This window comes from Seriola dumerili, unplaced genomic scaffold (genome assembly GCF_002260705.1).
Source record: "Seriola dumerili isolate Sdu_G_001 unplaced genomic scaffold, Sdu_1.0 BDQW01000409.1, whole genome shotgun sequence".
Lineage (NCBI taxonomy): Eukaryota > Metazoa > Chordata > Actinopteri > Carangiformes > Carangidae > Seriola > Seriola dumerili.
Window position 1 is genome coordinate 2,201,056 of NW_019174664.1, and position 18,806 is coordinate 2,219,861.

Consider the following 18,806-nt stretch of genomic DNA (forward strand, 5'->3'; position numbering starts at 1 on the left):
CACATTTTTTGTTGTAGTAGAGTCCTGTGAAGTAATGGATTTTCGTTGTACAACAGGGGCATCGATCCTGCTTCAGTATAGCAGCGGGAGGTTCCTTCAGGGGAATCAGTGGGGGAACTCATTAATCATTACTGTAAGGCAAACAGTGATTTGTCTTGTTATTGTGCACTGTTTTATCTCCAGGAAAAGTGAACATGGAGGTAATGGCTTTAGATGGCCAAATTTAGGAAGAGACAAAGGAAAAACACAAGTTCATAGTCACAACATGGGGTGGTGGGCACAAACATGCAAACATAGAAACATGACATGAAAACCAACATATACCCTTTATATTTACAGTATGTCTACAGTGGCAGCTGTACATTCTTTTATCTCCCTTTCACTTTTCTCTCATCTAAGGCTAACGGGCTTAACTAAACCACTCTTTCATCTTTTCACCCTTTGTGAAAATCAATGTCAGCCGACAGAATGAGGCAAACTACGAGATTTGTTTGATTCAATGTACTATAGCATGAGTCAACTTGAAAATCAAAAATTATGCTTGTGTATGTGCAGGAAGGCACATGAGAGAGTGTATGTGTGTTTGTGTGTGTTTGTGTGTGTGTGTGTGTGTGTGTGTGTGTGTGTGTGTGTGTGGGGCATGTGGATGTGCAGCATGAGATAGGTCACTTGTTGGTCACAAAAACAGATTCATGTTCAAAGACCTTTACAACATCTGACAGACTGAGTCCAGCATGATAATGTGTTTAATGCCCTTGATACATGCAGCATACTACTATACATAAAAAACACAGGCTGCATTCCAACAAATAAATACAGACATTCTTTTATTTTTTGCCTTTCTTTCTTTCCTTCCCTCCTTTCTTTCCGTTTTTCAAAGGTATAATATGGAGGAAAGTGTCTCTACCTCTATGCCAGGTGGTACTCAAGAAAACACAGAATAGGCAGTCATTACCTTTTCACCGAAAAGGCAGTAAATGTTTTCATGGTTTACAAACAATTTTTTGTTCCACACTCACACAAACAGGAACACTGTAACCCAGCGTGTTCCTGAAACAGTCTGTGGATCGTCCTACATTTTCTCAGATACACTGATAAAAGCTGATACATACAAAGAAGTAGTTGCTGAAGAAAAATGAAAGTGAAAGAATAACAACTACTCAAAGAACCACAGTGAGTCCTGCTGAGATTCTGGATGTGCATTGCTGCAGAGCAAGAAAATCTGTTTGATCAAGGATTTAAAGTTAAGTGCAATGATTTCCAGTAATGCCCTGACAGACTCTGGCATGTGTTGGGCTGTAATACTCATCCCTGCGGTGAAAAGCAATATATTACATGCTATACATTTGATGCATTTTTAACTCTAACCAATGATCACTCTTCCTGCCTGAACCAAACCATAAGGGGGTTCTTTCACAGCAGGGGTGCTTTTCTCAGCACAACAGCATGTCTTCCAGTCCTAGGTTTGCTGTGCCATTATAAATACTATAAAATAAAAGACAAAGGAAACAAAAAACTTGACATCCCTCATGAATAATGGAGGAACCCCTCCAGCCAGTTGGTAACAACAGGCACCTGTCTTCCCAGATTCATCAAAATCAGACCAGTGGTGTGTCAGTTAAGACCTCTGAGAGACCTCAATCACAATCTTTGTTAAAGACCCCTCTGAAAGTTTTTAACCTTGTTATATAATACAAGACATATCAGGAGCGAAATAAGCCGCCAACGCCATCGCTGGGCAATGCAATGACAGTCTCTAAAAAGATATTGGGACAGCCAGGGTTTCATACATCATATAACCTAGGAACCAATCCTGTAGACGAGGGGCAGGCTAAATAAATCCAAAATCTTGTCAGTACAGAGAGCGAGAGTTTGCATTAGCGCAGCCACCAACACTGTATCAGCCACTGCCAGATGTGAGCTAACAAACTGCGTAAACTAATAAAAGACGCTAACTATGCTAACCGTTCTGATACATGTGCCAGTTACAAGCCAACAAACAACATAAACAAATAACTACGCTTACCTTTCTGATACGTCTTTTAGTCGCCGATTTTGGTGCACAACAAACTGCTCAGGAACTCTGAACTGAGTGCAGGTCTGACTGAGGCTCAAACATGTGGCTGAGTCTCTGATGTTTCCTCCACTAATCATATTGATACGCACTGACGTTTCACCTGTCAACCTAGCGCAAGCAGCGGTGGTAGTCGGGACACAAGGTCTGATCCAGCTTTCTCAATGAGGAAGTAAGCATAGACGTGTTTACAGAACCAGTTTTTGATTTTTAAAAAATTTTTTTTCACTTTTTATGTGGGAAAATCATGTTATACAAAATATTAATCATAGCAGAGTATTTTTAGATAGTTTAGAACATGTCTGGAGAGGAACTTTAATTGCATCCCTCACCATTTTTATATGGCAGAGCTTGAGACTGTATTTTACAGCTGCTTTCAAAGGCAGCTCACTCTGACAGAGCAACATCCTTGAATGTTCCAACTCTTGCAGACCAGCAAAGGCAGCAGTATTTCTGCACCTTTTACTGTTCACAATATGTACAGACCTTTCTTTTACCCTCAATTTACATAACATTTCGTAATATTCAGAATTTTCTTATACACACACTGCACTCTGCTTATATTAACGGCGAAATACCCCTTTATGATTTAACATCTTTTATTACAGCCATTAAGGGTTAGTAGCATTTCTTATACAGACATTAAAGGAGGCTTACGAGCAGTTCCTGGCCGTAGGTCATTCGAAGGATATTTGCATAGGAATATTGTTGTGTAAAACTACATGACTTGAGGTATAAATTCTGTTTGTTTACAGGACAGATGTGTAGACGCGTATGGAAAGTCCACGAGGTGAATGTTAACCTGGAATAATGCCTGAACAGAGGAGAAACTGCAGACTGAAAGCTTTAAGGATTACTGGAAGCACATTATCGGGGTCCCTTAAATTAAAGACGTGAGTAGAGAGGCAACAGCATATCCGCTGCAATGTTAACAGGAAGAACAAAAGAGAGGCTATAAAAAGCAGCACAAATTTAAGGTTTCATTCAAAGAAAAAGAAAAAAGTTTGCAGAGTTTGTGGTTAGTCCCATCAATGTGTTTTTTAGGCCGCAAGAGCAACTGCGGAGAGACATGATGTTTTCTGAGCTGCATCGTTTAAATCTTTTAATGCTATACTGTAAAATCTTTTGGTTGTAAGATCATACACATATATTTTAGTAGAGCGCTGGTTGCGTTGCTCCCTGTGTAAACAAGCTCAGTGCTACTGGCTGGTAACTTCAACGTCTGACTTTGATGTTACTTTAAGTGGCGTTCTTTCACGAGGAACTGTACACTCAACACATGAACCACAACGCAACAAGCTGCTTGGGTGAAAGTCATTGGAGGATTCACAAATCACATATACATGATTTCACAGTTTAATATCCAAGTTATCATTTTATACAGTACATGCCCATTGGGGGGAGGGGGGTAAGGTAATGTGTTTAACGTTGTAATTCAATATTCAAATGTGTAATTTAGGAACATTGTAAGCAGATCATTTTACTGTGGTAGCTTCATAGCTACGGTGGCCCCTAAGGACAACACCAAGGTTTTAATGTTTGTGCTTTTTTCTCTTGTATGTGCTTTGTGCTTAAGGGCTACCGTACATATGTTTCTTTGGGTACAGATATAGTTAATATGCTGTAGGAAAAAAATATTTTCTTTGGTCAGGCCACTATTAAACACACATCACACACGGATAAAAGATTCTCAACTACTCCTACGGTAGATTAGGGAATAGTTTATGGCTGTTGTTGACAAATGGTCTCCACTGACCAAGGGGAGCATTTTTCAGCAAATAAAACAGTGAAAACTCTTATACAGAGTCAAATGTGTATTTAATTAGAGAGCTGTGACACTGAGATTACAGTAAAATGATTGCATTAATGTTGTTTTTGAAAAAGTTTTGTTTTGTGTTGAAGAAATAGGAGCCAAACGCTCTCATTACCAACTGTCTGTCTCCTCTAATGGAAACAAATGATCAAGACTCCACTGCTCTGATGTATACAATCAAATCTTCATTCCTATAATCCAGAATAATTTGGTCATTTGCAAATTCTTCAACATTTTCCTTATCTGACTGACACATACAGTTAATCCTCAGCAGGAGGTGATTGAACATGAACATAACAGGATTGCACCATACTACCTCCATTTAGCAACATATATAAAAAAAAAAAATGCAAACACTTAAGTGGTCAGCAGAAGATAAACAACGCTCCTGTTTGATCCTTTTTTTCAACCTCCTATAAAAGCAACAGAGATCAAAGTTAGTTTTAAGTCCTGTTCATAATTGTGCTGTGAAAAGTACAGGAGAAGTTGGCAGAAGAAGAGAGCAGGTTTGACATTCAGTAAAGGTGATGGTCTGGACTGCCCAATGTGCAGCGAGGTTAAGGTATGCGTCTGCAGCCAGCTGGGCGTCCAGGACACCCAGGATGATGGTTGCATCCCTGACCGTGCAGGTCGTCATTAGGATGCAGACCGTCACATTGACCGACCCCAGATTGACTTTGGAAGCGATTACATTAATACTGAATCAACTCTCTCCTTCATTTTCTGATGGGACAAACTAGCTGCCAGAAAACTACTGAAATATCTGCTGGAGCCAAATGCTGCAGAGATCAACGGATGAAGAGGAGCGTTGTGAGAGACAGTCTGTGTTTGTCCACAATTCACCAAAACGTATGAACCATCAAATACCTACATTAAAAAACAGTCAGCCCCCGCACATTCACCCAAACATATTCACACAGCAGCTGCCAAGCACCCTCCACAGCCTCCCACCAGCTGTTCAGTGCCTTGCTCAGAGGCACCACAATATGGCAAGATTGTCAAATTCACATTTCCACAGATAGGACTCAAGTCGGATGCCTTCAAAACAAAAGCTCAATTCTGTAACCAACACATTGCTGTTAACTGAATATAGTTACATGTGACTACAGGTAAATACAGAAAAATACAACTCAAAAGAAAGATCGGTAACATTCTCTGCAGTGAGTTGTTCTGAGTTTCAAACACACTGCTGAGATAAAAAAAACAAAAAAAATCCACGTCAGTAATACAGGAGCTAAAACAGGAAGAAGAAGAAAAGAGTCCTTGCCTCTGCATGTAAAGGCATTTCAACTGAATGTATTTCTTCTATTTAGTAAGTTATTTGAAGACTGCATTTACTGGCAGAATTAATTACACATCACATGTTTAATTAGGCTGCTGCAGGAACTGTGAGTAAGTAATCCTATAACCTCAAGTCATAAAAGAAAAAAGAAAAAAACCCTTGCAAATTACAGTGCTGCACTATGTTGGCGCAGTTTTCTCATTTCTAACTGTCTCCCTCTTTGTCAGGTGCACATGCTCAGCCACACCATGCATGGGATTTGTTTAAAATATCGCAAGGGAAAAAAAAAATTGTGTGAAACCGGTTGTTAATTGGGTTTGCAGCACGCAGAAAACCGCGAGATTACACACTAACAAAAACGATTCCTTAAAAAAAAAGTTACCTTCTTTTACCTTTTTGGAGAATGATGAGAGGTGCCCTGTGTGGACGCGCTTCCTCGTTGCTGTGATGGTGATGAACGAAACAAAGGTGGGTCAGTGCTGTGAATTTTGCACAAACTGAAGGGAGGAGATTATTGTTGATGAAACGTGGAACCGGAAAAAAAAAAAAACAAAAGACGCGGATTTGAGCTGGTGTCCCGGTTCAGCAGCCTGGTGAGGTGGTGGTGTCCAGGTCCAGGTCCAGATCCAGATCCTCACTACGTATCAACCCGCATCTGATGCTCAAATCTCTCTTTTCCTTTCTTTTAAATCGCACATGCTGTCACTGTCATGTGACCATTCCCCACCGTCCAATGCGCTCTTTACTACTCCTCCATCCTCTCACACACCATATAATGCTGCAGCTTACTATGCCGCCTTTAACAGCTGGGGGGGGGGGGCATACGCCTTCGCCCTTTATACTTTGCATGTAATTGGCCGCTGTGAATGCATTACAATCCAAAACCACATTGGAATAATTGTGAGGGATTTTAAAGACATCTGCTCATTTTCATAGCATTAATAATGTACTCTTCTGTGGAGTAGATAACAGGGAAGGGGGATGTGCATGGGTTTTATTTTGTAATAATGACCACAAAAAAATAATTTCATTCAAGTCCAGGGGAATATATTAGTATTTCTACCTAATCATACACTTTACCTCCACTCAGTAGCCTCCATGTGCTCGATGTAACCCCGGCTGCTTTGTACACACCATCCCCTCCCAAAGCCTCATCCATCTTTCTAGTCATTCCGTGTCCATCAGCGATTTGTGTTTGGCTGTATCTCGCCTTAGGCACTGCTGATGTGAGGGGATTTGATGTCTACGGCTGAGTGAAGCCGCATGACTCCAGCCAGTGAAATCATGGATCCCACCGGGGTAATGGATGGAAGCGCTGAGACCGAACCACCAAAGCAGAAAGTTCAAATTTAGTCATAACTTTAAAAATGGTGTATGTATGTATGGGAGTAAGCCCTGTGATTGTTATGTTAACATAAAAACATAGAACAGGATAGAAAGAACAATTTAGGATACTCCTGGTGATTAAGAAAAACTCTTCAACAGGTGCTGGAACAAATGTTTTTAGCCATGCTGGAACAGTCTAATCAGGCCAGACTGAATATCTTAACAAATATTGGACTGGCCATGAAACTGTTGCACTGACATTCATGGTTTTCATGGAATAAAGCCAACTGACACTAATGATCTTCTAATTTATTTTGTTATTATCACCTCTTATGAAGTCTAGACTTTTTGCAAAGTATTGGATGGATTGTGATGAAGTTATAAGGTCAAAATTTCAATTTGTCCATTATGACCCATGCAAAACTAATGACATGCTCATCAGCCTATGTGCACACTAATATGTTTTAGCTTTAATACTTTTGCTATTTTTCTGTCTGGCATCCACATTACAGCGGAGTTTTCGAAGCCTCTAAAACAGAGACTTTTGGAAACCCTGCAGGTCCTGTTTTAGTTTGAAAACTCTGGAGTCGCATTTTAGTCTCAACAGGCGAGAAACGAGGACGCAGACACACACGTTCACTCCCTGAAGTCACGGCGTATCCTTCCCTGATTTGTTACACCTATGTCCAGTGTACATGAATGGTCATCTTACATGTGTTTTCATGTGTGTTATGGAGGAAGATTATTTCTGATACAGAGCTAAAACGCACACATGGACAGAGATTTTCTTTTTTTTTTTCATTTTTAAATGAAAACATATTACGGGACATAGCCTTAGCTGTACTTTGTATAGTGCTCTTAATCAAATGTTAGCACGCTAAGGTGGCGAGCATGGTAAAATTAAAGTTGGGCTCCGCCTAAGTACAACTCACAGAGTCACTATTGGTGTGTTTTTCCTATATCATCCTGCCTTTGTCAAGTGGTCGTGTACTAAGAAAATCAATGCTAACTTTCTTCCACCTACAATGTTAGTAAATAATCTGTCTCAGTTACAAGTTATCTCAGTCGTAACTCTGTCTTTTTGCTCTGGAACCTATTTGCGAGTAAAGCATTTATCTACCACTGTGACAGTAGTGTAGGTCAGAAAAGGTTCTCCATCTCCCACTCCACCTTGAATATGCTGAGACTTTTCATCATATGAAAAAATATGGGTCTGTTATCATCTTCACTCCATTAAGTGAGAGGCATCTGCTTTTTAAGTTCAAAACTCCTGATGGCAGCTCCGAGAGAATGCATTGTTCATTACACCAAGAAAATGTTGGATTAAAACCAGCAACAAATTGAAAGGGCTACTCACCCTCCCTGGAGCATGAATTTTTCTCAGTTAATTTCATGGTGGCCTGGCCATTAGATTATGAGATTTATAGTGTGCCAAGTTCAAATTTTGGCTACAGGGTGGTACAAGAGGAAGACTCAAGAGGTTCCTAAAATGGAAATGATCCATCCTCTGGGGAGCCTGAGGATCCCAGATAGCAAAATGAAACTTCCGGCCCAACATATATCTGATTCCCATATACTTCCACTTCTATCCACATTCGCATCTAGGCTAGAGTCCAGTTATTATCCTCCGGTATTGACTGACAGCTGGAAGATTTTTTATGTGCACTAGATGTCCAGATGTGGAGGTAGCATCTTACAATCATGCTGTATATGGGCCAGTTTTGAGTCATGGAACCAGACATACACTGGACCAGAAGAAAACAAGCATGTAGCCAAGTGTGGAACCAGATTTATTTTGCTATCTGGGATGTGTTTAATCAATTTCACAGCAATATTTTTTTCTGAAAGTGAAAGATTTGGCCTGTTGGTTTCTCTAGACCAAAAGCCAGTAGATCACCAAAAATAATAGTAAACATCCTCTTGGGACAATGATTATCCAGGTCTACTGACGCACAAAAAAACGCTACAACTATTGCAAAGTAAGCATGCTGTTCATTGGTTGAAACATTACATGAGAGAAGAGTCTGTATTTTTTTAGCTCTTGTTTCTTGTGGCAGGCATTTACACTTCTGCATCACTTGTACAGCTTCGCAAAATACCAACATGTGGTGCCACAGACAAAATCTTTGCTTTGTTTTCCAGAAAGCAAAACCTTAAACCTGCATCTTAAACAGTCACTGCTACAGTGACACCAGTCGCTCCTATCTGTTTTTTTGAGGATGAATTAAAAGCCAAAAAAAAAAAAAAAGATGAGAGGGAAATCCTCTGTTGACTGTCTCCTCTATAATACATGCTAAACAGCCTGCAGCAGTTGAGCATCTCTTGTGTAACAGCATTATTTTGATGCATTTTAATGAAGAGCGTATTACCTCAGCCCCCAAAGCTCACTATTTGTGGTCCCACCTCTGCTGCTAGATGAGGCCTGGGGGTCTTCTTTGTACAGTCCCAAACCAATTTTTGGGAAATCTTCTTGCTGTTCAGTGAAAAGATGCTTTAGGCTGCATCCCGTGCACTTCCTTCTCTGTGTGAAGGAGACAAGAGGGCCTGACTGTAAATGGCTGCAGAAACCTCTGGACCATCGGGATGTCAACAGACATAATTACTATGAGAACGTGTGCTTATGTGGATGTGTAGGATCCCAGACAAGATATGGCCTCATACCTCATATTTTTTTCCTTTTTATATCTTCTATTCTGTCTGTCTTGTTATTCTTCGCCACCTGCTGTTCATATCTCATCACTCGTCTCTGCCTTTGTCCTCTTCTTTTTTCTGTCTTCATTTTCTTGTTGGTATCAAACCCAGCTCCAACAATTTTTGTTTTAAGATACACAGATGGTCTTCATTCACGGGAAAAACAATACACATCCACAAATCAAAATTTATCTTTCAGCAGTGAGTCATCTCAGCCGTGTCTGTCTCGTCTTCAAGGAGTATCTGAGCACCTGTAGGCATTATATTCGTTCACCTGCACTGGAATAACAAAGCAAGGACAGTGCAGACTTCACTGTGCTCTGTACTGAAAGCAAGAAAAGGTGCATTCGGTGCATATATTTCCCTGTCCTCCCACACTGACCTAATAGCCCGACCTCCTCCCAAACCATCTGTTTTACTGTTTTACTGGGCTGTATGAAGCTGATTTAAGTCATCGCTCACGCCAGCGCTGCACTCCAGTAATGAAAAACTGTACAAAAAAAGCAGCATCAGGTGGGACAGTCTGTCTAGCTCTAGCACACAGATAAGTCCTTTTCAAACGAGACACACACGATTGTTTTGATAATGGAATAATTATTTTAATCATTTTTAAGCAAAAATGCCAAATGTTTGATGGTTACAAATACTTAAACATGAGTATTTGATGTCATAGGTGAAGGCATTTCATCGGTTAATCAAGAAAAATAACTGGCACATTCATGAAAATAAATTTTAGTTGTGGCCCTAATTACTTTTAAATTATTGGACATCTTTGTTTCAGCAAAGATGGATCAGCCTGAAATCACAAAAATGCCTGATGTTGTGTTTGAGGACACTGTGTCACATGAGATTTCAGCTCTGTCACGTCTCAGGAATTTTCACCCTCTGTGTTTCTGCTGCACTGATGAAGGTTGGCTGAACTGGCTGTCACCTATAAATTTATACAGTGGTGTCCATACACACCTGAGGTTAATGTAGCATCGCCTTTATCTGGACTGTAAACTTGTGACACTACTAAAGGCCTGTCTGATGCCCAAAATATATTGTTCTTCTCTCACACATCTTTGTCTGAAATAAGATGAAAACTTCACCACTTGTTTTATGGATTCGGGGCGGTGCTGCAAAACAACATTTACATTATTCTTTGCAGCGTCGTTTTCATATTCTATGTGGGTATGATTTACCTAATTACTTGGAGCAACATAAAGGGGGATGTAGAAACTGTCCGTAACCCCATTATGACAAAATAAGACTACAAACTGTTCACATGAGCTTTTCAAGTGAATTTTTTTGTCGTTGTCGCACAAGGTAAAATATAAGGATATGATATAACAAGACAGCATAGTATCAACAGGAAGGGACAACACAGTTTAGAAGCAAAATAACAACAATATCATAATAACATAGTCAACAATATCTTATTGTTCAGTTATTTGCTGCTTTTATCACATAAACCTTATATTGTATTCCTTATAACTTATAAGGGATGGACATAATAACATGAACACAATATAATGTAATTCAGTATGAGTGCACTGATACTACGTGTGAAGTTTATATTTTTCAGCTTTTGTCTTTGTCAGAGAGGTGGAGACTTGCTTCCCTTTTTCCCTCCTGAGAAAGGTAAGTCTTAAATCGTGTTCATATACTCTAAGTCCCAAATATTCACCAAATGGATATTGAATTTTGAAACACCTAAAGCCTATTCAAAGCAATTCAGTCAGTCATCTCTTCTGACTCAATTGTCATTAGCTGCGAGGTTATTAGATATCTGTGGCCTGGGAAAATTCAATTTCAGAAATCACAGTGCAACATTCAGAGCACAGGCCGTGGTTATGGATGAATGTCATTTGGGTGAAAGTTGCCTGAGGTGATAAACACTCTGTCACAATAATGATGCAGTTAGTACAGAGTTTAACTGCACTCGCAACTTAAACTGATGATTTAAAGCTGATGTTATGACATAACTTTGCCCTTTAGGAATTTTTAGATGGATTATTAGACTTAATCTTGTGTTTTTTTTTTACCTCAGGTTACTGACAATCTCTATTTAATGGTAAAAGACCATTATCATTATGGTTTTCTTGTCATATAATTATAATGAGGGTTACTTGTCACTGTTGACACAGTTCAAATGCCCAATATTATGATCACAATATAGAAGAGTATAATTTCCTATTCTTATGTGAAAGGGGAGTTATTTGTTGTTCACAGCAGTGCTGTTTTCCGTGTGGATGTAAAGACTGTAGTCAGAGTCGAGCACTGAAATCAGTGAACAATCTGCAGGCCTGCTTTCCAGCGGGCCGGGCGAGGACACAGTCTGCCTGTCGGGAGAAGGGCATCAAGGCTGCCTAATAGATCTGTATTCATTATTCAGACCTTGGCTCCACACTGCACAGAAATTTTGCAGGGAAATGTCAACATCATGTGCCTGTAATGAGCTGCACTGTCGTTCCTCTTTAGAGATAGGGCTAATGAAAGGATGGTTTCTTTTTTTGCTTTACTGTCATGTAGAACAGGCTGTTTTTCACGCAGGTTTGCAATCTGATCTAGAAAACATAACTTTTACAAGGCTTCTGGGCTTTTAAATTCCTTCTCCCTCTAACACATTTAATATGTATGAACTCAGTCAGTTAACTTTGCTTCAAGTACTCAATTTCTTGTGGCAATTGTGTGTATTATATTTCATATTGTTCTTCCGTATGTTAAAGAAATAGTTTGACATTTTGGGAAATATACTCATTCACTTTCTTGCTGAGAGTAAGATGAGAGGATTAGTTTATATAATCTTAGCTTAGCTTAGTTTAGTATATATTGGTTTTCCTTAGCATAAGGACAAGAAATGGGGAAACAGCTAGCCTGGCTCTGTCTAAAGTAGGGCTGCACGATATGCAAAAAAAAAAAATCATATTGCGATTTTTTTTGGCAGATATTGCAATTGCGATTTCAGTTGGAATGATTGTTTTTGCATTTCAATTTCACTGAAAAAAAAATTCAAATGATGATGATGATGAAAATGATGATGATGATGATGATGTGATTTTTGTTGGGGTCTGTACCAAACCTCTGGAGAATATGATTTGTAGGCCAGGATGTCTCTCTAGCAGCACAATCCAAATGGCTCTCACAATGCACAACAATGTTGTGACACATTTTACCTTTATCAAAAAAATTACAGCTCCTGTAATTTGGAAATTGCACTCGGCCATATTGCGATTTTGATTATGTATCGATTAATTGTGCAGCCCTTGTCTAAAGGTGACAAGATCTTGCTTCCAGCAGCTCTAATGCTAAATAATTAGCATCTTATATCTGATTAAATCTTTACAAAACCCAAAATGTAAAAAATTGGACTGCATTTCACAGTTATTCAAGTCCCAAGTGAGATGTCATGTTTCATTCAATGAAGAGTCCAAACCCCAATGATATTCTGTTCACAATGATAAGCAAGACTAAGAGTCCAAAGCTAGTGGCTCTGTGAGGGTGCACTGCGGCACTAACATCAGCATACTGACGTGTTAACACTGACAATATAAACATGCTGCTGTTTGTCAGGTACAATGTGTACTTCCTCTTTCCTAAACAGCAGATAAAGTGATGAAAGCACTCGCAGAAAGACGATGGGCCACATTCACCAATATCTTCTTAAGTATTTTCTTAAATTCTTTCTTAAGTTGTTCTTAAGAAAGTCTTTAAAAAAAACTCTACGTTAGATTCCTGAACGTGTTCTTAAACTGCAGAATTGTGTGCACCTGTGTTCTTAGATTGATGAATGCCAATCTCCTCCTAAATTGAAAGTGGGTGCCAGTTGGCCCTAATTAGCATAGGGAAATGCCCGAAAACGATCTTAAAAAGGCGACTGAATGAGACTGAAGGGTCGTGTGCAGACAGAGACAGAAGTCACAAAGAGATGCCGTAAGGGAAAGTTGAGAAAATGCCAAAACGAAAATCTAAAGACGGAGCACCAGAATCAAAACGCAAAAGGAAATTTAGTAATTCTGAAATGGAAGTACTGCTGCAGGATGTGAGCTGCAAACAAGCGGTTAAGTGTTAATGTAGTGTTCATTTATTTTAAAGGACCATAATGCTTTATAAAATAACAAAAGAATTTTTTTTAAATATTAAAAATGACAAATATATTATTGTAATTAAAATAATAGTTTTATATATATTATTTATAATTGTTACATAATTATATAACTGTAGAACAGAATAAAACGCAATAAGCAGTTATTTTGCTCAAACATGTCAGCACTCAAATGTGCGTAAGAGTATTACTCTGCATAGATTCTGTTCTTACCTAAGAACAAATCCCAAATAAGAAAACATTGGTGAATGTCAGAATCTTCACAAAAAAGTCTGTAAGTGGGTTTTAAGAAGAAATTTCTTCTTAAGAATGGTTGGTGAATGAGGCCCAATGTTCCTGTGTCAACCAATGCTTGTTGAAAACCCAGAACACATCAAATTTTGTCATCAGTCCTCCCCCAGCATTATGCAATCTCCCACTCCTATATGTGAATAAATCGTGACTCATGTAAAGCTGATGTCTGTGGCACTACACATGCTGACATGAATAATAGGAAGAATGAGTAATTGCCTTTGATTTGTGAACTTAAAGGGATGTTTTCACATTAAAGTATATTCTTATTCTACTTGCCAATAAAACATCCATCATCAAACATGTCATTTCAAAAATAATGTCTCTAAAGTGGCAGGACAGAAACCAATGAGAGCACACGCAGACAGGCCATCATGCTGCTCTGCACAACTATTGAAAAGCCAGCGAACACAACCAGCATATCAACATTAACCATCCTGCTGGGTCACGCTGTCTCTCAATCTGTAATGCAAGTGCATCCTGACTCATGTTGAGAGGCTATTTATACAGAAGCTACCAGTAACGAGTGGGACATAATGTTCTCTGGTAAACTGGAGAGCCTGAATCGGACTTATGGAGAATCATGACGCCCACTTGCATCTCTGATTTACCTGGATAAGAGGATTTGTCCCCATTAGATAGAGCTCATGAACAAGGCAGCTCTGAATTAGGTCACTAAAATGAACTGATTAAGCTACTCTAGTGTGGAACATCTATAAAATCTGTACTGTAGCTTTCTCATTGTTCCCACTATCCAGTTTTTTCCATGTTTTCCTGCCCCTTGTATGTTCAGAGAAAGGGGTTTTGAAAGCCCATAGATATTAAAATTCTCCTAAAGGAACAGTTCGACATTTTGAGAAATTCACATTCACCTTTTTGAGACTTTGATGAGAAGATTGATACCACTCTCATGTTCGTCCATTAAATATAAAACTACAGCACGGTGATGAATAGTGATGAATAGCATAAACTGGAAACACAAGTCGCCAAAAAAATCATCCAACTTGCTCGTGTAAAGCTCTAATTGACCCGTTATATCTCGTCTGTTTACACTGCAGTTTATAAGTGTAAAAAGGACAATTTGTGTTTTTTTTCCAGGGGTGGGGGCACAGTCACTTCCTGGAGGCTCCACAATTTGTCATATCTATCAGAGCTGAAAGATTTAGATGATCAATCCAGCAGTCAATTGCCTGAAAATGACAGAAAAGGGCAGTGGGGGTGGGGGACTGTGGCAGACCTGTATGTGTGGGGCTACAGTCACTGGGAAGAGATGAAGAGGAGGCCAGAAGCAGGCTGGAGTTAACATGTGGGATCTTGGGGCTGCTCTTCTTGGGGATGGGGATGATTGTGGACCTTTTCCATGACTGTTGGACTGTAGTATATCACAGGTTGTACATTCAAAATATCCCCTTAGTGCATCAATGCCTTGCACAGTCCACTGTTATGAAGGCTTGACGACTTTCTCTGTTCTCTGGAGGAATGTTAATTGTGCATTCAAAAACAAAACTGCGCCCATCAATAACATGCTCCTGGCAAAACACACAAGTCTTTATCTGCAGCCCAAAAGGAAAAAGGGGAAGGTTATCTGCACCACTACATCCTCTGAGCAGCGAGGGACCTAATAGGTTCAGGATTCTCAGGTGAATTCTTCCTGGAAGATATGTTCATCCAAAGGGAGCACAGTTACAAACATCTGTATAGTCTCCCGCTTGATGATTTCAGCAGATTACTGAGCTTTTTCTAAGACGTGTTATCTCCACTTGTCAGCAGCGCCACAGAAGGATCCTTATCCTTTTCTCCGAGGGTGATATGGCTGGGTGATTTGTGTCTTCTGGTCCAAGCCACAAGCTCCACTGAGCCTGGGATCGATATAACCCAGTTTAATCCCACTGCTGGTGTAATAAGCCAGAGCATTACTGTTGGTTGCGTTTGAGAAACGAGCTTCCGCAATCCTGAGCAACCCCCCATCCCCATGATTGAAAACCAGATCTGTGAAGAAACAGAACAGGTGGGAGGGAGGGAGAGGGTGTGTGTGTGTGTGTGTGTGTGTGTGTGTGTGTGTGTATTAGCACATGTGTGAGAGGCTGGGAAAGGTGTGCATGTGCATTGTTGGAGGGAACAAGAGAAACAATACTAACTACCCTCTGATGAGCCCATAAGTCAACTGCAGTTCGTAATCAAGGCTTTTCACTAAGAGAAAAACAAAATACTTTATGTTAACTGTTTACGTGGTTTTTGTTAATCGGCAGTTTATTTCCCAAGCTACCTTCAGGCTGCTGCAGCGCATCTGTCCCCACTGCTCCTCTAACTGCTGGCCTCACAGAATACGTGTGACGAGTCAATAGGTTCATCTATCAAACTGGATTATTTGTAGGGATCATCCATCACACACATACCACAGGATGTATTGATCTGAAGAGATGACACGGGTAAGGCAAGACGCTGCTTATTTTCACGGCTGATTGGAGATGGTGAGAACCTGCAGTTCAGGAGTGGTGTCAGGGCATGGATATGTTATTTCTGGGTTTGTGCCTCTGACTTCATCATGTCAGAAATAACAGACTGTAAACCTCCTGCTCTCTCATGCCCATATTCCTCCAGGCAATTGTGTCTAATATGCACATTTATTTCCATGAGTGATGGGTTCCTATATGAACACACCAATTTCTGTCAGAGTTTTTAACAGTTTTGGTTATTTCACATGATAGATTTCTGTCTGCGCTGGTTTATCTGTGCTCTTGTCACTGGATTGAAGTTGGCGAGCCACCGTTGAAGAAACGTTGAAGAAATGACATTTGAATCAAAATCTGCTGGCAGCTCTGAGGTATTAACTGTATGTTGTCAAAATCTGATCAAACCACTTCCACACAGTCCTGATGAAGCAGATTAGTTTTTGACTGCTAAAGGAGCGATTTGTAAGTTTTGCTATTGCTACATAGCTAATGTTAGCATTAACAGCTGTTTACATGCCTGTCTACGTTACGAGTTCACCATCAATCTTTACTCCTTTACTCTCCAAGAGCTGTCTCCAGCGGTGAAAAGCAACGTCTTGTGTTATCTCTTGTCTGTATCACATCTTTTCTTCCACTGAAGTTAGCACGCTAAGCATTTAGCCCCAACCCATTTGTCACTTTCCGATAGCGACTCACTGTAGCCTCCAATCATTCTTAAAGTCGTAGCACTTTATAAAGATAACGATAGCTGAAGCTCTTGTCAAGCGAGAATCACCACCATCAGCTCCCAGCAAGAAACCACATACTGCCACTTAGGAATAGTATAGTAGTAATAATAATTAAAACCTAAGGATGTTTTTTTCTTAACCGTAATTTTATTTTGGCTTGCTAAATCATGGATATTGTCTGGTATGCAGAAATAACCGAGACTTGAAAACAAAAGAAAAATTTAAAACTACAGCAATGATGACAGCTGGTTCCAGTTTTCACTAGCAAATTAGTTTTACCTTGTCAGTTTGGTTTCCATTAAAATGTAGCACAAATTATATCCAGATTTCCACTACTGTTGTGCAAATATTAAGAGTTTAGTGCATCAAGATAAATAGTTCAAAATAAATAGTGATGCTAATTCTCCAGTCATGTGATACTAAACAATTAAAGATGAAGCAATTAAAAGAGCACCAGCAAAACCTTGAATGGTGGAAAACAATGTAGAAAACAGTATGGAAATATGGTATTTATGTTTTTTCATGTATTAATTTAAGGGATGTGAGAGTGTCCTTATTGTCCCACACAGATTTTATGTATTTCATCCTGTTGCTATTTTCAGGCTCCTCAGTGGAAGCTTGAGTCACGAATAACTGCACTTTGTTACGTTTTTCTTTTATTGATACACCAACTTTTCCACCTCTGCCAAGCAGAAAAACTGTTTTCAATCTTTTTGGAACTTTTACAATGTTTCTTGTATGTGCAAATTGAAAATGCACATAAAAATAGGTGGATGGAAACCCATTTATTCTTGTCTGCATGAAAATGCAATTGAAGAACCATTTATTTGGTGAAATATTGAAGTTAGATGTCACTGGCATTTAACAGAGCAAAGAACGGCTCTTCACCCACAGTTGGTACACCATCGTAATGTTCCACCACACAATCATTGTGCATTGAGTTCAGTGCTCAGGTGGAGCACTGAGGGCGCGCTTTCATTTGCTGGCATCAGCTGCTTCATTCATGCTTCACCAACACCCTGACAGATCACTTTGTTCTTATTTCCCCACTATCTTTGCATGGCTGTCCTTTGATTTCCCTTCCATGGTGCAAAGTTCTGGCAAAGGACCGTTAGACAATACAATGGTCCCTGACCCAAAAAGTGCTGCTTGATGGGTAAGACTTTGTTTTAAGGTTCAGGTTAGAATGAGGCCAGGGCTGGGGTTAAGCATTGATTTCTGATGGTTAAGATTAGGGGAATAATAATAATTATTATGTCTCTCTCTGGAAGTCAGGAGACAAGTTACTTGATGTGTTCAAGAGATGCTTGAAATTTCTGAGGATGTGAGTTTGATTCTTGTGAATCATGAAGTCCATTACCCAAACTGACGCTGCAGATAGACAGAAGCAGCTGAGGTTTTACTGAAATATAAAGTTGTGACAATCTTTTTAAAAATGTTGAAAAATTTTTGTAACTATACAAAAAAAAAAAAAAACAAGTACTAAAGTAGCCACGACTATAGCTGGTAATATAAACTGCATACACCATATATAGTGATCAATTACACACTTGAATGATTTTCCTAGATAGTTGTGCCTTTTGGCCACTGTAGTGATAATGGATGAAACACTACATAAGTATTTTCAGGGTATTTGTCAAAGAAAGATGTTTTCATGTCCCAGTCTGTGTTCATCACAGTCTGTTCCACTGCAGGTTAAGGAGGTCCTCTCTTTGGTAGGTAGACATCAGTCCCCTCTTTAAATTTTTTAATAGAAAATTACAAAACCAGTTTTTAGTTATACTATCATTATTATTATTATTTCAGAGTGACTAAATAGTAGCGCACACATGTTCAACTTAGTCCGACAGTCCACTGTTGATAAGGTAGAAATGTATGTTTGCAAGTGTGTGTGTGTGTCTGTAAGTGTGTGAGGGAGAGACTTTGTGGGTTTGTAATGTTGTCAGTTATATAGCAATTATAGCAGTATATAGCAATTCATCACCACATTTAATTGTAGCTCATTCTGTGCACTTAAAATCCCAAATACCCAGAAAGGATAAAGGCAGAGGTTAATAATTA

The 18,806-nt window shown here is 39.4% G+C and overlaps 1 protein-coding gene across 1 annotated transcript in view; it reads right to left on the bottom strand.

Moving 5' to 3' along the window:
* LOC111233530 (rap1 GTPase-activating protein 1-like) overlaps nt 1-5,836 on the bottom strand; it is a 97,432-nt gene extending 91,596 nt beyond the window's left edge. The window contains exon 1 of the mRNA XM_022761364.1: nt 5,562-5,836. The gene's annotated coding sequence lies outside the window, so the exon portion shown is untranslated. The remainder of the gene's footprint in view (nt 1-5,561) is intronic.
* Nucleotides 5,837-18,806: the final 12,970 nt, after the last annotated feature.